Here is a 23,625-nt window from a genome sequence, read left to right as displayed (position 1 = left end):
CAATTCACGATTTATGGAGAGCAGTGACTCTCACCAACAAAATCCATCAAAAACGCAAGTAGATTTGATCAGATCTATAGATTCAGCGCACAGCAATCAAAATTACTCACAGTCGAATGTTTGCCCTACTTTCTCAGAAGCACAGATAGACTTGTACATTCCGTCATCTCGATGATAAAGGCCTCATGAGGAATGTGGCGCAGGTGTCTCCTCCTTAGTTTGATCTGTGTGACCTCTTTTGCAATATGCAAATATTAGGTTGACACAAACCTTGACATTGACTGAAAGGCATTATATAAGTGTGTGCTGAATTTGTTATATTGTTGTTATTTTGTAACTGCCGATTTCTGAAAACCTGAGCCCCCCCCCCAAAAAACAAAAAAACAAACTAAGACCAGGAGTAAAAGGACACCAGGATGTTAGAAATAAAAGGGCATTTAAAAGAATGCTACCTAAATGCCAGTTCAAAAAAATAAGCTCTTTTTGAACTTTTGTAGTTGACTGAGCTTGTAGATCATGGATCAGAGGGCAAAGAGTTTCAAGGTGTAGGGCAACATCTGCAAAGGCTCTGACACCTTTAGTTTTTAGACTTAAGGATGGATAACCAGCACTGAATAGAAGACCTCAGAGTTCTGGTGACATATGGCTGCAAAAGCTTGCTAATGCATGTGTCCTAAAAATGAAAACATACAGGTAATTTTTCACGTGCACTTTACAGTTCAGATTCACTCAGGTGAAATACAACAAGAGCTCAGTGACTTCTAATGACTGGTGTTATGCAGAGTGATGCATTCTGACTTAGACTTTCCATTGATGTTTGAGTTCCTGTGACTTAGGCTGTTGAGCCACAGTGGCTGCATCTCTGTTCATGCAATAAACCAAGCTTTCCCTCAGTTTATTGTAAAAGACAAAGAAACAATATAATTCCCAGTGTGTCTGGGCTTTTTTACAGAATAAGACAGACCAGACATAGTTGTGTTTAGATATGATTATGGAGATCATTTTATGGCAAATAGAATGAATCCTTATCCTGTTGCAGTCAAATGGAGAGAAGCAAATATAAATTAACTGGTTACATTACAACATTTCCCTTAAAACAAAAGGAAGCTGATTATAAACTCCTTCTTGTTAACTTAGACAGGCCAGTATTGTAATAGACTCCAACTGATCAAACACACACATCCACAGATGTGCAATAACACTAAGTGCAATACTCTTTTTCCGACAAAGTTGTATTTTTACTCAGTTGTATAAAGCATCTGTATTCTATTTTTATCCTATTGTATATTTTATTCTATTTATTCTACTGTATATAGTATTTTATTTTATTCTATTCTGTACAGTTGTGTACAGTATTTTATTCTTATTGTATTCTAATTTTTGCTATATAACTTTTGCACTGTCCACTTCCTGCTGTGACAAAACAAATTTCCCGCGTGTGGGATCTTATCTTATCTTAATAATCCATAATAACCTAATGTGCCAATATTAAAGACCAGACATCCTTATACTGGCTGCATTTTTCACAGGTCTCTGTCAGCTGCCTACAAACACCCACATGTTTACTTTATGGCCTATTTTAAGCTGTACATCCTGCACATTTCAGGATGTGAGAGTTAACACATACCAGTTTACAGAAAACTCTGTAAATTCTGTCTTAATGTCTTACCACTAATATCTTCCTTTAAACCATGAATAAATGATATCACATCTCTTACTTGGGGAAACTGATAAGATAGGCAGTATAATCATGTATTGGTTAGTCACCTCACAGAAAAAAAAGAGTCCCTAATGACTTCTTTCTGTGTGAAGTTTTTCTGCCTGTTACAGTATGTGTTTCTCCCATGTATTTTAGCTTCACCCTCCAAAAAACCCCACAAACGTTGGATTCACTGATGTTTCTAAAACTGGATGTGACGTAGTTAAAGCGTTTGAAGTAGACACATATCAATGTCTGGGTTAGCCCGCTTGGCTATCTGAGGTTTACTTTGTTAACTGGTAATTATGGTGTGTTTCAGGTCATTTTATGGAGAAATGTGAGCGTAATGTATAAAAAGTTGTGTTACAAATTATTTTCTCTGGGGAGTAATTAAGTAACATAGTGCATTATTCTTAAGAACAGTAAGAAGTAATGTGTAATGCATTACTTTTTTCAGTAACAACCCCAACACTGAACACAAATAAGAGGGGAAATACCTTCAACATGCATAAACATTTGGCCACACTACACACAAACAATTTGCACAAATGTAATGACTTTGATATGCTGCTTAGAGATGGTGTCTGTGAAGGTTCTCAGTCATCCAGGTCATCGTAGTCTAAGGAGCTTGGAAGAAAAAGCTTCTGGACCTCTTTAAGTTGCTTGAAGTTGAAACGGAGATGGTTCCTATAATCTGCTAATTTCCTTGATTCCTTTTCATACTCCCGCACCAGTTGAAGGGTGTTCCTCCCAAAATGTACGGCAATATGTCTGTGAAGGTTCTCAGTCATCCAGGTCAGATCAGTCATTCAAGCAACTTAAAGAAGTCCATACGCTTTTTCTTCTAAGCTCCTTAGACCTTAGAGATGGTGGTGACTCTCCAAGTGGAGCCAGTGAGCTAGTCAATAAGAAATCTAATTGATAAGTCATTTATCAATTCCCATTCTTTTTGATTTGCTTTGGTGTTTGTTCCAACATGATTTCTGCAAACCCTGCTTTTGAACAAATATCCATCCATCCATCCATCCATCCAATAAAGTACCTTTAGACTGTTTTGTCTTAACTTCTAATGAGTCAAGAGTACTCTTCATTATGCTTATTTTTTACATAAACAAATTATTTGTATTTCTTTATATATATATATATATATATATATATATATATATATATATATATATATATATATATATATATATATATATATATATATATATACATATATAACAAAAACTCCAGGATAAAAAGTGGTAAATAAATTTCAGATGAAACCTTTTTTTGCTTTTTTTTCTAAACTCTTTTTTGGGTGTTGTCACCATTATTTCATAAGACAGCAAAGTTTTATATAGGAAAGAGGAAGCACACAGCAAAGCGACCTGGGTTGAACTCTAATCCAAGCCACTGCATTGAGCCTTGCACCATATGGTTACCTGCTTGACTAGATGAGCTGAGCATACACCCTTGTCCTTGCTTTGGCGTGCTGATATGAGTTATGCTTTGTTTTTGCAGTCTTTTATGAGGTTCTTTAGGGACGGGTCGAGGGTTTTTTTCCACAACCTGGCAACTCAGAAGTTTGAATTTACATGTTCTCCTTATGTTTGTGTTGAAAAAAAAATTCTAAAGCTCAAACTCATGTATTTATAGTAATCGTAAATCCGGGTCAGCTATGAAAGCTGGGATTGGTGGACCGGACCCTATCCCAGCTGTCATACGGTGAGAGGCAGGGTACACCTTAGATAGGTTGACAATCTATCACAGGGCTAACACTGAGAGATGCACAAGCATTCACACTCACATTCATGATTTAGAATCATCAGTGAACCTAAAGTGGGTGTCTTGGTCAGAGATTAATCAAATAGCTCTTGTAAGACTTAAATGAGCTGAAGCAAGACGATCTGCAAGTGCTAAAAATTTCCCAGACAGACCAGAACTTAACTGGTAGTCCTGCAATTGCAAACCAGTTCAGTCATTAGTTGCCACCCACTCTCCTCAAATAATGACAGGCCAAAGCTGTATCCCTCAATTTGCTCACAAACCTTAAATGTGTGAGCAAAAAGCAGCACTTGCACCCTGCAGTGTAGTGAATAATATGCTGATGAATGGAACAAAGGGCATCCACCCTGAAGTTAAAAATGCTTTTTTTAGCTCATGTAATTCATCCACCTAATTGGAGCGACTGCACCGCATTTGCACAACTGCCACAGCTAGCCTCAAACCTCAAACCTGAAATGTTACATTTGATCTGACCTCACTCCTCCTTCTGTCATTCAACACCTCTCTGCTTCCTGCTGCTGTGTACAGAGGTGTTGGAGTGTTATTTTAAGATGAAGTACCCCCCACTGAATTCTGTGGTATTTCCCCACCATCCACCTCCTTAAGTACAGGAGCTGCAGGACGCCACCTGTGCATACAGTATTCGAGACTCAAATAGGAAGAAAATGACATGATCTCGAACAATAAAGGCTCAGTGAAAAATAGGTCTGGGATGTGGTTTAGTCAAAGCATTTTCTTGCCATTATAGTTACATGGGTGTGGAGGGTGGGATCAAAATAAAACCCCAATGACACCTGCACTCTACTATTTGTGAGAACAAAAAATAGCTGCAGGCACCATATCTGGTCAAGTCATCACTTTAATCACTCCAGAGGTTGTGCAACATCTGGACTCATCTATGATGAGTGATATGATACAAATGGCTGAAGAATTCACATGCAAAGACCCAGAGACAGTCTGGCAGGAACAAAGAGGTAAGTCCAACTCAGTGCTTGTTCTTTTGCGAGTCATAACAACAAAGTTTTATTATTATTAGTGTTAGTATAATAAAATGATGCTTACTTTTACATTAATTACAATGACCTTCACAGATTTTTACCATTCATACACTGCATTTAACTTAAGAAGGACAGCATCGACCCTTATATAATTATTGTAGCAGAGTGCTGTTGCCCAGGTGGGCAAATATTCAAATGTTTACCCAAAGGTTTCTAATTTATAATCATATGAGTCAAAGAGGCGTAAAAAATACTGAAAATGTCTTGCAGTTTAGTTTTACGAATGATAACACTAATTAATGTATTACACAAATTGTCTTTGGTCAATAACCACATACTTGAATGTAGTCTATCTTTGTTTTAAAAGATTTGCAAACACCTTTATAAGATGAACCACTAAAACCCAAATGGTTCCACTCTCTGTAATACCAGTGTTGAAGTGTCAGACAGCTGGATGTCACAAGAGGGGTCATTTTATAATAACACACTCTGGGACACTCAGTGGAACAGCCAGGATTTTCTGATCTTTGTGTTTTCCAAATCAGAGGCTCCGCAGCAACTCCAAACCACAACTCTACAACAGTTTTATGAGAACTAAAACAATCATGGCATCAGTAAACCAAAGAAGTTCTTTTTATTAGGTCAGACTTAGTGACATAACTGCCGTGTAATCACATAAACACTTTGGCTACGTTTCTATAATTCCTCTCTGTAAGCCCTCATAAAGTAATTCCCCATAGAGAACAATGCACTTCCTGTGATTTTTGGCAGACATGATGGGATTCCTGGCTAGGATGTGCTCTGACCTCTGACCCCTGAGCTGACTGCACCTGGTGAACTTAAACATGCAGCAAATATTTTGATGGAAAAAAAAGGTGACCTTCATCATCTTTTGACGCATGTCAACAGGTTTAAAAAATTCATAATTAAATGATGGTTAATTAAATATAAGTTGCAACTGAAAAACTATAAGGGGGGATTTTTAGTTCATTTTCATACCATCCATTATAATTTTACATTTTTTAAGTCACTGTTCAGCACGCGTGACCACATTTGTTCCTGCTCTGTCACATCTGTGTGGTGTGTTTTGTGCATTACTTCTGTTTATTTCTTCCCGTTGTCATCTGGTCACATGTAAAGCAGAGAAGCAGCAAAAAGGCTGAATGCTCCAAAACAGACCGGGACCATGTTGGCAAAGCCGGCTACGTGACCAGAATTCCATTCTGGATGAAATTCATCCTTGCTTCCTATTTTATTACTTTGAGAGCCATGCCAGAGGCCTGCTTTTACTCCGCAGCATGGAAACACTAAGCACATCTTCTCCTAGACTAATATACAAGTGCTCCACTATCCAGCTTAACCACAATGCGACAATCTCTTTTTCAAGAGTGAGTCATTTTTGAAGATTTTCACAATTTAGAACAGATTTTCTTGTCCCTGCACTGGATTATTTCCTTTCTTTTATTGATTATTTGTAATGAGCAACCTTAAATGTATTCACAAATGTTCTTTTCCTCCAACATCCCACTGACTTTTGTTTCAAGCAGTTGTTGATGTTGTTTTTTTAATCACACTATGGGAGTTTTATATCATATATATTCTTGCATTTCTAAAGTATTTTATCTTTGAACTCAGAAGTGGAAAATACTCTGATCAGATATGACTTATGAGGCAACTAGCTATCTAGCTTGTGAGCAGTTGCTAGGGTGTAAAGAAAAGTGTGTTTACAGTTTTTCTCTTGATCTAATAATGACAGAAAGGTGGTCAGCAGTTTTCTTTTTTTTTTTTTTTTTTTATAAACCTGTCCCGTTTGGTTCTTTTGCCATCAGAATTATTGTCTAAAGGCGAAGAAAGATGCCCAACGGATTTACTTTACCAAATGGACCATCCCAGCCTTGCCGTAATGGTCCATTTGATTTACCTTTTATTGTTTATTTTATTTATTTATTTATTTTTTACTTGCTAGATACGGGACAGGGGAAAAGAAAAGGGAGAAAGAAAGAGGGGGAAAAAAAAAAAAAAAACAGCGGAGAAGAGGGACGGGGATAAAGGGCAAAAAACAAAAACCAACAAAATAAGCAGACAAAAAATACATATATCGATCACCTGGATCACCTGTTGAGAAAGAAAAAAGAAAACAAGCAGAAGAAAACGAGAGTAATAGAATAAACAACATCACAATGAAATATGGGAATATAACACTAAATACTTAATATTAAACATTATTGTGCAGCACGTAAGATCGACAGCGCACAGTGTGCTTTGAGGTAGGAGCCAAAAAGGGTGTAGTTTGTGTGTGTGATCACCTGTGTGTACACCTGTGAGCATGAGCGCGCTTGTATTTAAAAGGTTCCTTAATGTAATGATCTGCTAGAGGGTGTGGGGGGCCACAGTCCCATCCTCCAGGGCATGAAGCAGGTATGGAGGAGATCAAAACTCCAGACATCCAGAGGCCCCCAGAACACAAGAGACCAAGGAAGACCAACAGAGGGGCAGCCGCGCCACTGTCCCAGAAAGAGCTGAGGAGAGTCCCAGATGAGGGATCACTCAGCAGCCGCGGAGCAGAAGCCAGGGGGGGTTGCAGTGACGTGCCTGTGAGCTCCGCCGGCAGCCAGCTGTGCCTGAGTGACCGAGCCCCAGGCCGAGAGGCCGAGGGCACCCCACCCCCGAAGTGGCCCGAGCGAGCCCCAGGTTCCAGGCCCCGATAAGCAGCCACCAAGGAGTCAGCCGGTGTGTACCCGGACGCCCAGCCCCGGACACAAAGAACCACCAAGGCATCGATGTCTGAGGGCGTCTGCCACCGGCAGGGGAAGTGGTGGGGGAGATAGGCCTCCAAACCTTGGAGGGCCTGAGATGTCCCCAGAGAGGTGGCGTCTGATACCCAACCTGACATATAGACACAGACATACAGGCACACTCAAATACAAACATCCATTCCCACCCTCATGCTCTCATAGGCAATTACTCCACACTCAACCAACGTGGAGACAGACATAAAGAGACGCTGTACACACAATCACACTCCCCAAGCGTACTCTAAGAACCGGGTCTAGGTACCCTTGCCCCTGGAGGGGGAAACTGCACCCAGACCCAGGTGGTGTTACCCTTTTCCCTGCAGTGGGGAGAAGCAGACTGCCCCGACTCCGCAGCAGCAGGGAGGCCCCACATTCCAGACCCCAGTCGGACGGCCAACTCCTCCTCCTAGCCCCCCCACTCCAGCAGGCCGCAGAGACCGGGGGTGTGAGAAGACTCCAAACCTCCCTCTACCCGCTCATATGTAGTGTTGATGTATATGTGTTCTAAGGTGCAATTAAAACCCAGGAGGGCATGGAGCTACCTGCCAGAGAACAGCAGGTAAGCGCATAGCCCCTCCTGATAGCCCTCAATGTCTACGTGTATTTAAAATTGAGAGGTGGGCAACGACGCCAGGGGTGAGGTGTACACCCTGATGGTAATTTGGAGTCCGTGTTGTGAGCCCACCCCCAAGATCCTATATGTATGTGTTATGAGAGTGTGAGTAATGTGAATGTCTAAGTTGTGGGATAAAATTGAGGCAGAGGCAGCCAGAAGGGGACAGAGGGGGGGGATGCCTCCTCTGCACCCTGGTGACACACCCCTACCCCAAGGCCCTGCATGTGTGGGTGATTGTGGTGGAGCGGGAAGAGGGAGGCAGCTGGAGATGGGGAGGGAAGAAAGGGAGGGGCAAGTGACCCCTCCCTGGGGCCAGCTCCCCCGCTGACCCCAGTAGGCACCCCCATACTCTGCAACCCGCCAGGGAAAGGGGGCCCAGGCCCATCCGGACCAGGGCCCAGTGCAGCAGCGCCGCCCGGCCCCACAGAGCCCGGGACAGCCCACCCGACCCCACTACAGAGAAAACTGCACCCACCCCATCATCCACTCATCTTCCAGACTACACAAGACAATAGACGCCCATGCTGAGATCTTCCTCCACCTCTCCTATATCTCCCCCTCCTGCAGAGAGAACTCCTGAGGAGAGGAAAGCTCCTGCAAGATGTGACAACCTCCCCCACCAGTTGAAGAGTCCCCCAGGTGGCTCGATGCACTGGCGGCGCCCTGCGCCAGGGCTGGGCCCCCATATACCCACCCGCCCACAACCCCAGCAACACACCAACCAGGACCCGAGCCCCCGAGGCCTGGCCAGGGCCCCAGCCCAGAGACGGAGCGCCCCCAGAACCTCACGCCCGTCCCGGACCCACCCAGGGGCAGCCAGGCTACCAGGTCAGTAACCCACGTCCGTCAGCACAGACCCTCCCCTAGCCCCGCTGCACGCAGCCACGAGAAAACCGTCACCTAAGAGCCAACAGAGCCCTTAATTGGCCATGACCGCTACCCCGGGTTGAGCCCCCCAAGGAAGATGCTCTTGGGGAACCCCCGACGCCCTAAGCCTGTCCCTACCCCCACACCAATCACAACAGTGAAGGTGGGACCAAACTATGACCCCCCACCCCCACTAGGTGATGAAGCTGATCAAAGGAGCCCAGAGCAATTGATCTGATGTGGTGGCAGAGGCTGTATCAAGACTAATGTAATCTAATAGATAATTTCTATACTGGTTAGAATTAAGATTATTTTTATTTTTCCAGTTCATGAGGACTGTTTTCTTGGCTATGCATAGGGCAGTGAAAACCATGTGGGCTATATTCTTTTCTGAAGTGACATTATCTAAGCTGCCCAACAAACACACTAAAGGAGAAGTTGGAATGTTACATTTCAGACACTTCGATAAGTCTTCACATATCTCACGCCAAAACTTCTGAACTGGTGGACAGAACCAAAGAGCGTGGATATAATTGTCCGGTGAATTGGTTTGGCAGTGTGAGCAGTTGTTGGTAGACGTAAAGCCCATCTTGAACATCCGATGACCTGTATAGTGCACTCTATGTAGTATTTTGTATTGAATTAATTGAAGACTGGGATTTCTAATTAGATGAAAGGTTTTTAAGCAAATCTGAGACCAGAAGTTTTGGTCTAAGTTAACTGATAAATCCGCTTCCCATTTTGCAATAGGAAGTGATATTGATTCATCTATTTTAGAAAGCATTCTGTATATTTTGGATAGTAATTTGGGGGTTTTAAGAGTAAGAAATTGAACCACACTTGGTGGTGTTTGTAGTTCAACTTGACCCGGTTTAAATTTCTTTTTTACTATGGATTTAATTTGTTGATATTCTAAAAATCTTTTCTTGTTGATCCCATATTGTGTAACTAGTCTGTCAAATGAAATAAATTCTGTTCCTTCTAGTATATGTTCTAAATATTTGATTCCTTTACCACTCCAATCTGAAAAGTTTATCATATTATTGTTTTGTAATATGTCAGGGTTGTTCCAGATAGGTGTACGTTTGCATGGGATTAATGAAGACTCTGTCAACTTCAGAAACTCCCACCATGCTGTCAGAGAGGAGCTAATGTTGACGCTTTTGAAGCATTCATGTCGTTGAATGTTTGAGCTGATAAATGGTAGATCTGAAATCTCTAGATTATTGCAAAGTGCTTGTTCTACATCTAGCCAAGGTTCATCTAAGAGGGTATGTTTTAGCCATCCTGAGATAAATTGGAGCCATTGAGAATAAATAATTTATTTTTGGTAAGACCATCATTTTTATAGCGGCAACCCTTCCCATGAGTGATATGGGTAGACATTTCCACCTAGCCAGATCGCCTTCTACTTTCTTTAAAAGTGGGATATAGTTTAATTTAGTAAGATCTGCAAGCTTGGAAGAAACATTAATACCTAAATATTTTATATTTCCCAATTGCAGTGGAGTAGAAGAGGAATTATGGAAGGAGCAATTAATCGGAAGGACTGTCGATTTTGACCAGTTAATTGAGTAATCTGATATTCTTGCAAAAGAGTTTATCAATTCAATCACCCCAGAGATATTGGTTTGTGAATTTTGGAGAAAGAGTAGCACATCATCCGCATAAAGGCTGATTTTATGTTCCACGTTCTTGCATTTTATGCCCTTAATTACTGAATTCTGTCTAATTGCTGCTGCTAGTGGTTCAATAAAAATTGCAAACAGTGAAGGGGAGAGTGGGCATCCCTGCCTGGTGCCCCTCAGGAGACAGAAGCTGGAGGATGTCTGGTCATTTGTTCTGACACAAGCTGTTGGGGAATTATATAATATTTTTAACCAGTTGATGAAAGAAGATCCAAAACCAAATTTGTGCAAAGTTGCAAATAGAAATTTCCAGTTAACTCTGTCAAACGCTTTTTCTGCATCTAAAGAAAATATTGTAGTTTCAAGGTTTTTACTGTATGAGTAGTCTATCAAATTAAGTAATCTACGTGTATTTGTTGATGAGTGCCTACCTTTTATGAAACCAGTTTGGTCAGGATGAATTAAGAGGGGGGTTATTTTCTCTAGTCTCTTCGAGAGAGCTTTGCAGATTATTTTAAGGTCTACATTTATAAGGGATATTGGACGATAGCTTGAGGGATATACAGGGTCTTTGCCTGGTTTTAGCAGGAGATTAATGTTTGCAGAATTCATATTTGATGGGAGTCTGCCATTTTCTTTGATTTCCAACAGCGTTCTGTAAAAAATTGGGGCTAAAATCGTCCAGAATTCTTTGTAGAATTCTGCAGGAAAGCCGTCTGGACCTGGAGCCTTATTATTGGGCATACTTATCAGGGCTTCCTGGAGTTCACTTGGTGTCAGTGGCGAATCCAATGCCATTGCTTGAGAGTCTAATAATTTTGGGAGAGTTATGTTGTCTAAAAACTGATCAATTTCCTTTTTAGATGGGTTTATTTGTGGTGAATACAACGTTTTATAGAAATCCCTGAAGATGTTGTTTATTTGTTTCGGGTCATATACTGTGTTCCCAGATGAGTCTTGAACAGCACATAGAGTTGTTTTTTCTTTATTTATTTTTAGCTGGTTTGCTAGAAATTGACCGGATTTATTACCATGTTCATAATTTTGTAAGCGTAGTCTTTGTACTAAGAATTTTGTTTTTTTATCAATTATCTCATTTAATTCTAGTTTTGTTTTGCATATTTTGTTCAATGTTTCCTGATCTTGGTCGGACGCATAGGCTTCTTCTAGTGATTTGATGGTCAGCAGTTTTCAACAGTTATCAACTGTTTACATGTTTAACTAACTGAACATTAGCAACTTTGATAAGGATTTCAAAGGCTCAGATCCAGTGAGGTGTTTTGTTTTTATGCATGATTCATTCCCCGAGGGACAGAGGGTGTTTTTTTCATTTCATCAAACGGGAAAACTGAGTCATCAAAACATCACTGATACAAAAGGAATCAGTCTTACCAAGCTGTTGCAGCTATTACTGACTGCATGTTTTGACAATGCCCCTCTAGATTACAGCAAACAACTAAGACATGGTACAGTACTCATTATGCTAATGCCATGATCCCTTTCATGCCTGTGAAAAATTAGAGCATTCTTTTTGTTATACTTGTATGATAATGTGAAGGTGAATGCCCTCTACAGACAACAGTAGATAAGAAAAGTCCCAGACACTATTAGTTTGCTATTCATTTAACTGAACTGGCAGGAGATGAGAGAAGGTGGGCAGACTGAAGGAAGAAGCACTGGCTTTTAATTTCCTGAAGGGAGCACGCCCTGCTACTGCTCTACAGCTTATGTTTATCCGATGGCCTGTAATTCCTCCTGGCCTTGGCCTTGTGTGGAGTTACAGACTCGCTGCTTCAAACACACCGTCACTGCCACAGCAAAGAGACTGTGTGCCCATATGGTACACCTCCACTATCTGTACCAGTATGACACAGCTGCACATTAACATCACTGTACAGTCGCATGTTTAGTAATGACGGTAACAGGCTTTATTTTCATTCTCATTAGACCCCCTCCCGGGTTAAAGAGAAAACATACAACAAACACACAGCAGAGCAGCTGCATTGGTTTAAAGCACTTCAAAAGATGAAGTTTTTCTTATATCTTTTAGTTTTTATTAAATAAAGTTTGCTTTTAACTTTTTTTGAACTTTTACATTTTTTTTCATTACATATTCAGGTCATTTAAATTATTGGCCACCACCAAACATGTGATAACAAGGAATCTAAAACTACAAGACCAAACCCAATCATTAACTATGCTTGCATATAAATAATCATTTGGAGAGGTTAGAGGTAACACAATGTGTTTCTTACTGTTTCTTTGACACAGCCTCCATCTCGCTAACAAACCACAAAAACAACACTGCACACATAGCTAACTAATCAGTGCTGTTGCTCGCTTCTCTCTTCTCACGCTCGCTGAACAGACTAAAGGCACAGAGGCGGGCCTGCAGCCAGAGAGCGAAACCTCGTGCTTGCAGAGGCACTGACAATGTTTCTCTTCAAAAAAAATTGAGCGAGACATCTGATTTGGGTCCAGCTGTAATGCAAAGGAATTCAGGCAAGTGCAAGATTAATTTAACGTTTGTGAAACCTTGACAGAAAAATTCATTTGTTACAAAATTTGTTTTATTTTCACTCAACGGGAACAAAGTTGACAGTAGAGTAAATACGTTTTTGAATTCATAACTTTAAGTACTTAAGAAATGACCAGGCTACAGTTTCAGTGAAACATTTTATTAAATTTTACATTGAATCGTGTGCATTGTAGTGAGGGAATAAGTATTTGTTTATAATACATACTATCCAGTAAAAGCTTAGGTGGAAACAACATAGTTACTGACAGCCAACGTCCATTGATAATTATACCAAATCCTGAGAACAGTCAAAGCCTCAAGTGGCTTTATGTTGCAAAGTAAAGACCGTACAATAATACAAAGAAAACCCCAACAATCAGCTGACACCCTATAAAGCAAGTATTTAGCAACAGTGTAAAGGAAAAACAGGAAGAAACCTATGGCAGAACCACATTTAGGGAGGGGAGCTTTCACTGCTTTCACTGCTCTCAGCTCAATTACCATCTGTGTTGTATGGAAATGGAGCTAGCATTAGCAAGTACACCAACCCTCTGATTTATCATTATAACAGATATGCTTCCTATGTTAAGTACAATTTATGGTCCTACAAATGTGTCCAGCTGTGGTTTGTGTTTGGACAGCATACAGAGCAATGCAGACATGCTGACATGCAGTACTCCAAAATCCCAACTGCGTGCCCGTGGACACAGATGACCTATGTCCTGGGCCAGAACAGGGAAGGAAGTGACAGCAGAACAGGAGAAGTGTGAAAAAATGATCAGAGATCAAAACTACAGCATGAAAAGTACAAACTGTGGCTGAAGTGGAGACTTCATTGTTTTAACAGTCGGTTTCACTTCAGTTCTTTGTATGTTTTAACTTCACTCTTCTCCACAGCTGGCTGACAGACCAACAACAGCACATGGAAGAGCAGTGCACACATGGTTGACATATTTTTAATATATATATTTTTTTTTTAATGAAAGTGTAGACTTTCACTTTCTGTAAAAGTCACTGCACCCCACTGCTGTCTACCAGTCTTTGACCTCGACTAAGCATACAGGCAGCATCGATGGTCACCATGAGGGATAACCCCAGAACTACACAAGAAGATCTTGTTAATGGTCTCAAAGTAGGTGGGACAACATTCAAGAAAACTAAGGGTGGCACATTACATCGTTATGTTTTGAAATCATGCAGGACAGCTAAACAAGACTTGTGAGAATATCATGCGGTTGGATGAGACCAAATTGAGCTATTTGGCACAAAAAATGGTGACTATGAACCCGTGAAAAGTATCTGTACCATCAAATCTGGTGGTAGAGGCATTGTGCTTTAGGAATGTTTTTCTGCCAGTGGTACAAAACAACTCTACTGGAATTGAAAAGAAAAAAGTCCCTGATGCTTAACTCCAGCAGAGCACTTACAGTAAGACACATCATTTGAATGCAATAATGAAAGAATATGCCGTAATACCGTAATATTAATGAACAACATTATACACCCACACTGGAAACTAAAATACAAGCTTTTATTATTTTCTCAATATGAACATTTCTTGCACAAACACAGACCATCGCACCATGGCCTGAAAAAAACCACAGTGTCTTCAGTTTGAAACCTCAAACCAACGTATGACCGCCTGCAGGAAATAGAGTATTCTCTGTTGTTGGCCACAAATTGACTCCCCCTATTCTCCACACAGAGGTGTGAAATATTAAAGATAGCTGTGGCAGAAAGATTTCCACATGTGCCCTGAACCTCTCAACAGGTCAGCACTGCGCAAGAGACGAGGTTGTAAACAGCTGTGACTGAGACACTTGTGTTACTGCAAGCAGGCCGATGTCTGAAGAAGTTAAGACTGGTTTTAACTGAGGGATGGTATGTTGTGGTAGTGTGAATTGGTAGCTAGCACTATGACAACTTTGTGTGTTGTGTGGGTCAAGAATAAAGTCAGGACTAACCCAGCTGCAGTCTTTCATGCCATTTTTAAAGCTTTTCATGTTTGTTATGTCAGGCTGTCAACAGGATTAACTTGTAATTCTCTATTTTACCTTTAACCCTTGAGACAGAATGGCAACATGTTAAGGGTGTACCCTGCCTTTCTTGATCTGTGTTGCTAATGATCCATTATAATTATCTCCTCTTCAGTTCTTGAGATCAAACAGGGTTTCAACCAGTGTTTTTCAGGCTCGGCAGGTCAACAGGCTGGGGCCAGATGGGCTGGTCAAAATATTTCAGAAAGTGCTGATCTGCTGGGATTTTCCCCACACTACCAACTCTAGGGTTCAGAGAAAACAGCCAGAAAAACAGAAGATAACCAGTAAGTAGCAGTTCTCTGGGCCAAATTGCCATGAAATCAAAGACATGCAGTTCGTGGTGTTAAGTTAATTGGTAATTGCCAATAGGTATGACTGTGAGTGTGAATAGTTGTCTGTCTCTATATTTTAGCTCTGCGGCAGAATAGGGACCTGTCCAGGATGTATCCCCTCCTCTCGCCCTGAAGATAGGCTCCAGCCCTGCACCCCCGTGACCCTGATGAGGATAAGTGGAAGACAATGGACGGACTGATCGATAGGTGGATGGATGGACATGAAAGAATGGATCTATCTTGCCTTGTATCAATGTTTTAAGGTGCTGATGTAATGGTGTACAATGATGTAACGGTGTACATAAGACTGTCTTGGCACATTCTGAGCCCTTTAGTACCAAATGGGCCTCGAGAGTCACCATCAGTTCAACGAAACACCTTTGGGATGTGGTGGAACAGGAGATTCTCATCATGGATGTGCAGCTGTCAAAATATGTTAATATGTCAATGTTTCCAGCACCTTGTTGAATCTATAGAGTGAAGAATTAAGACACCTCTGAAGACAAAAGAGCAAGGTGTACCTAATAAAGTGTCTGGATAACCGTATGTTAATTACTTTCTCAGCAAAAAAACCTACCTGGTTCCCTCCTCTCTTTCTAACCCACTTGCATCACAGTTCTGTCTGTGCCATTCAAGCAGGATTTAGCATTATAACGAGTGGACAGCATTACTGCCCGATCACTCACAGACACTTCTGGCATAAACACTGTCATGTATTTTTCTGTTTTCAGACTGTAATATAACACTTTCCAAAACACAGTACAGAAATGTGCATCTTGAATCAGTTGTTCACTCTGTTGTCAAGGCCCCATGACGAGGAGCTCATCTGGCTAAATTACACCAGGAAAGGACCAAGAAAAAAATAGAGAGACTCCAGTCTCTGCTCGCGCTGACACTGTGACAAAGTTTAAAGAAGTGACTAATGTGGGCTACAGGTCCAGGACAGACCAAGGTTTCCACTCAAACTGGAATAGCCTTGCAAGGGTTAGTGCCAGGCTATGTGACAAATGTAGCCAAAGTTGATGAGAAAAAAAACTGGCTCATAAGTAGGCAGAAATGTGTCAGGGGGGAAACAGGGAGAAAAACAGAGACTGAGAGAAGGGTTTGTGGAGCCATTAATACATGTGCATGCCCGCACATTGTAAAGAATAACGATTAATGGATTTTTAAGACATGTTGGCTGGATAGCTGTTTTTGTTATTGCATTCTTACAAATAGCATCCAATACATGCTCTTAAACTGAGTCAGTCCCCATAGACATCTGTGTTATTTTGCCCAATTTTATAGCAGAAATAAACATGTTTACAGTCTGGTAAAAAATAAATAAATAAATAAAAAATATATGGGTTAGTCTCCATGGCTAAGTTCAATCTTTGGTGCACCTGTGCATTTTCACAGAATACATCCAATTAAATTGATTCAAAGCCGTGCTCTGAAAACTAAACCTGCTAGCTCTGCTAATTCAAGTCACTGAACTGGAGCCTTTATAGTGTTGGAGAGTTTTAAAGTGTAGTTATCTTGAAAATAATGTGGCCTGTTGTGTCATTATTTGAGCAGATTGTTTTTTTGTTTTTTTTTAATATGTAAGTACTTTGTGTCCCTGCTCAATGTATGGATGGACCTGGATGGATACTAAATGTATGCCACTTTGTATCTTGCACCATTTAGAAGGTAATAGATCAACATTTATAGAATATAGCACAATCAGTGTAATTGTTGTTCATGTTTTGTGACACAGTCACACTTGCACAGCACACACATGCAGTCACACACACCCACAAAACTAATCCTCTGAGCTGCTGGCATGTCACCATGCACAGGTAGTGTATCCCTTTGATAGTGAAGGTCAGATTTGGTACCACACGTATCTAATAGCAAAGCTGTGTTTACCAGCAACATTCCTTTACCAAAAAGCTCCAGTTACAAGCCTCCACTGCAACTGGCCTCTGTAATATTCCAGACCAGAGCAGTAGAGCAGAGCTACTCAGAGGAAGGCATCCTGCTCACATTACTGGGTCAGTGGCATTTCTTTACTGGGCAGCCCACCTGGGACAGTTTCAAGAATAAGCGGAAAATACCTATTTAAAGGTTACAGGCAGGTGGTAGTGAGGTATCTCTTTTCCGGTTGAATGTAAAGGGATGAAACTGAACTAAAACAAGAATTTTTATAAGCACAGTTAATTAATAAATGATTGTCTGAGTTCTCTACCTTCATGGTTTCATGGAAACAGCTCCCTTTATTTCATTCTTGTGACTATAGCTTTGACAGGAACGTGAGGGTGCGGTGTTGGGTTCCCTCCAGACCCATTTTGTGCCCTCAATCGGTGGCGCGAGACAAAAGGACCACAGAAACTAGAGCTTCAGGTAGTGCTGCTATTTTGCCATAAGGCAGGAGGGGGAGAAGAATGGAGTCCTTTCTCTGTTCAGCTTCGCTAGCTGTACTGTACACTTTAGAGAAGCACTCAGACCCGAGGGGAGATGGGTTGCCTTGATAATGGATGCACACATACTCACACAAGAGAAGTCTCCTCTTCAGATCTCATCTGCCTGCAGGAGCCTGGCATAGAGAGAGAGAGAGAGAGAGGCAAGAGAAAGAGTTTGGAGTATTTTGCGTTGGTGTGAATTCATCTGCTTGCTGAGTCACTATTGTCACATTTGTCTGGCTTCCATTCAACATGCGAGAGTGAGAAAGCATCCTCCTGGGCTCATGTGACACTGCAGCCTTTTGTGGAAAAAGCAGACTGTTCATGGCTGCTTTTTGTCATTTTTGAGTGCTACATGAATACAGCACTGCGAGTTGGTGCAGCTCATTGAGAGCTGCCGTGTTTCGATCCTCTCTTTTATGGACACAAACAATGAAAGTGCAGAGGTGCTTTGAGAGAGGAACAGGCACACATATTGTACTCAAAAAGCAGAAGAAAGTTCTGCAGAACATCATGATGATCCCATGAGGACTACACATCCTAAACAATGGACCTTACATCGAAGAGGCTTGTTTTGCAAATCAGTCGACACAAATATGAGAAACTGAATCATGAGCTCTCTGGAGGTGGGCAAAAGCCAACTGTTCATTGATAAAGAAAAACTGAATCCTCTCGAGAAAATCCTTTGAAGGTCTCTGCTGACATAGTTAGCCGACTATTCTATTTACAAATGATGAAAATAAGTAAGGTTCAACACCTTCTTGTTCAGTGGCTCTTTCATGTCAAGCATGTCTCATATAGTGTAATTTTTTTTGGTTAAATTGTAAATAATAACATCTGTTAAATGCTTCTGGACAATTCAATTCACTATGAACTATATTTAAATGTTTTCCACTTGTAAGAGACTGAAAATATAACCCATTTGTTTTAACTCTGATTGGAGGAAACCCACATTAATCTAATGACTTTGGCAGATCTTGAGCTAGTGAAAAAATAGAAATTTAATTTAAACGGGTGTGTAGCCGCCATATCCGTTTTATGGTTAGCAAAGATTTGACTTGCTTGAAATCATTGCTGTAACTCGGGACTTGGTTGACAATTAAAGACTTGAGAACTGAGGTTGCGACTTGCACCTCTGCTTCATACTGTAACCTGTTGATATGTTGAGCTCTCACATCACAATAAAACCAGCCTTTTAGAAAGCAGTGCAGACAGAAGGTCTTCACACAGCAATAAAGCCCATTTTCCTGCAGATTTCCTAAAGCTTGTGATTACTGAGCTAATTACTGACATTCCTCCAAGAACCACACAGAACGTGGCGGCTTATGAGAACAGTGGGCTCCTTATACAGTACTGTAACAGACGTGTTCACACAGACAATATGCTGTTCTGTTTTATATGCAGTGCTTGAATAATGTTTGGTTTATTAAAGAAACCATGAAGCAAACAAAAACCTGTTTGTGATGTACTCAAATTTTACTCAGATTTAAAGCTACATAAAATATATTTCTTTAATGTATAAATACACCTGCCTAAACTTAAATATTTGCAATAGGTTGTTTAAGTAATCATCATTCTCTGAATTTCTTTTTGCCCTTGTTTTGTGTATTGTGTTCATCACGGCTCTTAATATAACATCTGAAATGAGTGTTAAATGTGCATGCAAATTTGCTTTGGTGTTATAAGTGGTGCATGGGCTGAAAAAGCCAGAACTCTTTATGTAGAAAATGTCTTTCTAATTTTCATTTAACATTTTATTTGACTGCTTGTTTTTTTCTAAACCAAACCCTGAACTCCTCCCAACCCAAACAACGTAATTGTGCTGCCTAAAATTGACTAAACCGTGGGAAAAAAGTGCTTCAACTGCAGTAGATTTAATGTGTTTCATTATGTGGTTGACAGCATGGCTTCTTCTCTGCACTATAATCCAGAGCTCTTAACACACTACTGTGCAAAAAGTTTGAGTCATCCCCCATTTTGTGTTATTTTGCCTGTCAGCTGATCCATCTCCTGTTCATTGAAGCCTCACTGAGTCTCAACTGAGACCATTTGTGATGGTAACAGTTGAGAGGGTGTCTGTAAAGACGTCATTATTATTATTAAGGAAGGGAAACGGAGAGAAAAGACTAAGGTGTGCCAAATTATATAAGAACTCAACTGAAAATCATTAGTAACATATGTTATGGCGTGATGAATCCAAATGTGAAATTTTTGGTTCAGACCATCATCACTATGTGGAGGTCTGTAGAGTCTAGAGTGCTACCTGACCTCCACAGCATTCATTATATGACATGAAAATATTTCAAATTAAGTCACATTGTCTGAATGTAAATGTCAGAATAAATATTTGACTACTATTCATCAAAATTTAGTTAGCATCCTGGTGCGGGGGGCCTCTGGTCCATCAGTGGAACTTGGAGCCTCTTCAACTGGCGGGGAGGCTGTTACATCCTTGCAGGAGGTCTCTGCTCTCTAGGAGTTCACTCTGCAGTTGGGGGAGACATTTAGGAGAGATGGAGAATGAACTCAACCTGGGGGTCTATTGTCTTGTGTAGTCTGGGAGATGATTGGATGATGGGGTGGGTGCAGTTTCCTCTGCTGTGCGGTCTGATGGGCCGCCCCGGGCTCTGTGGGGCTTGGCGGTGCCGCTGCCGTGGGCCCTGGTCCGGATGGGCCTGGGCCCCCTGGCCTTGGTGGATTCCAGAGAATGGGGATGCCTACTGGGGTCAGCAGGGGAGCTGGTCACATCCCCAACTGCTTCCCTCTTCCCACTCCATCACACCCACCCACACATGGTGACACACCTGTACATGAGGTACAGGCAGTGTTGGGGAGTAACGGAATACATGTACCGCCGTTACGTATTTAGAATACAAAATATGAGTAACTGTATTCCGTTACAGTTACCGTTTAAAAAGGTGGTATTCAGAATACAGTTACTTTGTTGAAATAAATGGATTACACGGCGGTACTTTCCTGTTTCATATTGTGGCGGGTCAGGACTGTTTGGGTTTTGTTTGACAGCTACGCTCTGTTGTTCCAGGCGGCAGCGTTACGGTTGCCATGGTTACGGGGTGACGCTCTCTCTCTCTGCGTGTTTCCTGGGTGAGAGAGCGCTTTTTTGTTGTTGTTGTTGTGCTAAGCTAATAGGCAGAATGCTACAGGCATAGCTCTAAAGAATGTAGCCTGATGGGCAGTGTAGTCCGTGCTGCAGCGAGAATGGACTGCCATACACGTTATGTGTCTGTGAGCGAGGGAGGGAGAGAAAGGAAAAGTCCGAGCTGTCACGGAGCAGAAACGGGAGCTGGAAGCATGTAAATATAATAATAACCACTGCAGCCAAACAGAGCCTGACGAGCCCAGTTGTAAGTAAGCTATTAAGACTCGACTGTACACTGTGTTCGTGTTTTCCTCCGGAAAAAATAAGTTCCGTTGGAGCAGCCTTTCAACGCCTCTCTCTGTCTCTCGCTAGCAAAGTTGACCCAGACAACAAAGTAAAGCTAGTTTTCAGCTACGAGCCCGACACAGAACCCACCGTATTAGCCAGAGGTCCCTTTACTACGGTTCGGAGCCGCGGACCTTCAGTAACAGTAATAAATCACAGCAATAGTACATTCACGTAGTTGTAAACAGCATGATAATATATTAAGTAATCCAAAGTATTCAGAATACGTTACCCTCATTGAGTAACGTAACGGAATACGTTACAGAATACATTTTGGGGCATGTATTCGGTATTCTGTAATGGAATACATTTTAAAAGTAACCTTCCCAACACTGGGTACAGGTGTGTCACAAAGGGACAGTGGAGGGATTTCTCCTCTGTCCCTTTCTGGCCACCTGTGCCATAATTTTATTCCACAACATAGACATCCGATTACTCATACTCTCATAACAAATACATATAGGGCCTTGGGGGTGGGCACGCTATATGGCGTTCAGGGGATGGTCTGTGTATTCAACCATGAGGGTGGCGCAGCTGGCCCTCTGATGGTCCTTGGGCTTTTGCGCTCTGAGAGCCTCTGGATGTCTGGGGCCTGGATCTCCTCCATGCCTGTTTCATGCCCTGGGGGGCAGGGCTAGGGCTCCACAAACGCTCTAGCAGATCATTACATGGAGAAACCCTTTGAATACAAGTGCGCTCATGCAGACAGGTGTGCACATAGGTGTACACACGGGTGCTCACAGACACAAACTATATCTTTCTTGGCTGCTTCCTCAAAGCGCTGTCGGTCTTGCGTGCTGCACAGTAACATTCATTATTTAATATTTACTGCTCCTTATACTTATCTAGTTTATTGCTGTGATGTTGTGTTTATTGTGTTGCTCTCCTTTTGCTTGTTTTCGTTTTTCTTTCTTTCAACAGCAGATCCAGTGGATTTTTTTTAGTGTCTTCTCTCACTATCCCTCTTCCCCTCTGTCTTTCCCTCCCTCCCTTTCTTTCTCCCTTTCCTATCCCCAGTCATGTCTGTCGTATCTGTAATAAAATAAAATAAAATTAAATAAAATTAAATAAAATTAAATAAAATTAAATAAAATTAATAATAACGAAGGTCATCAAATGGACCAATATGGCAAGGCTGTGATGGTTCACTTGGTAAAGTAAATCCATTGGGCATCTTTCTTCTTTCTTGGACTTCAGACAAAAATTTGGATTGCTAATGAACCAAAAGGGACCAGCGCCAAAAAAAAAAAAGAAAAAAAGAATGTTATTGACTAAAGACTATAGGCCAAGGTTTTAGGTCAACTGATTACAACAAATGTGTCTTTTATCCAGTCTTCTCCTATCACCCCAACTGGTCACAGCAGTTGGCTGCCCCTCCCTGAGCCTGGTTATGATGGAGGATTCTTCCTGTTAAAAGTGAGTTTTTCCTTCCCACTGTCACCAACGTCTTGCTCAAAGGGGGTTGTGTAATGACTGGGATTTTTTCTCTACTTTTGTAGTGATTTAGCTCTATATAAATAGAACTGAATTGAATTGAAATTGAAGTGAAAATAAAGACTATCTCTTGGATGTTGAGTAGGATGTCAAATATGCCCAACCAACAATATGCAAGACAAGTTGCTCCCAAAAATACACATTACTGTGAATGCTGTCATTTGACTTACACTGTTTCTTAGAAGATGGCCTGCTATTAATTTCTATCAATTTAACGATGCAGCTAAGGAAACGGGACATAGAAATGAATAAGATATAAAAATGCAACCACTGTAAATAAATGTTATCCAATTGTCATTACTTTTACTATTTGTGAGACTTTATGGGCTCCGTTAGTGGACGTAATCTTTGCAACACCATCCAAAACACTGGCTGCTTCTAGTCCGGCTGACAGACACTGTGGCCTAATTCACTAGAGACGGGTTGGCAGACAGTGTAAATGACAGGGTAACATCAGTGCAAGCCTACAGTAAGACTGGATGGAACGGTACAATCATGGTCAGTGTCTTTCATCTACTGTACACTTTGGTGTGTGTGTGTGTGTGTGTGTGTCAGACAGCTTAAAGTAAAAAAAATATCTCTGACCACCATTTTAAGGAGGTACTAAACTCTCTCAGCTGTCATCTACTGCAGTGGGTCACCACTCGTAATTATATAGCGGGTTAAGAGTTTACGGGCACGTGAGGGAGCCAAGGTAAGTCTGTTGTGGTACCAAAAGTGGCCACAAAAGTTGAACTCACATGTTTACTACAGAAGAAATAATTACTCCCTTTAATGTCTTTGAGTAGTTTGTTGGTCATAAATGAAAATGTACCATACATTAATCCTCTGTTTGAAAATGATACATGGACTGTTTCTTATACATTTCTATTCGAAAACTCAAAACGCTTACATATGTCATTCATATGCATTCAAACAAGCACTTTTTTTTTTTACGTCTAAGTGTTAACTTCTATTTTACAGTCAGACCTTTGTCGTTACATTTTATTATTCTACATTTT

The sequence above is a fragment of the Pelmatolapia mariae genome, linkage group LG15, assembly GCF_036321145.2.
Source record: "Pelmatolapia mariae isolate MD_Pm_ZW linkage group LG15, Pm_UMD_F_2, whole genome shotgun sequence".
In the NCBI taxonomy this organism is placed as follows: domain Eukaryota; kingdom Metazoa; phylum Chordata; class Actinopteri; order Cichliformes; family Cichlidae; genus Pelmatolapia; species Pelmatolapia mariae.
Note: the sequence above shows the minus strand (reverse complement) of the source record.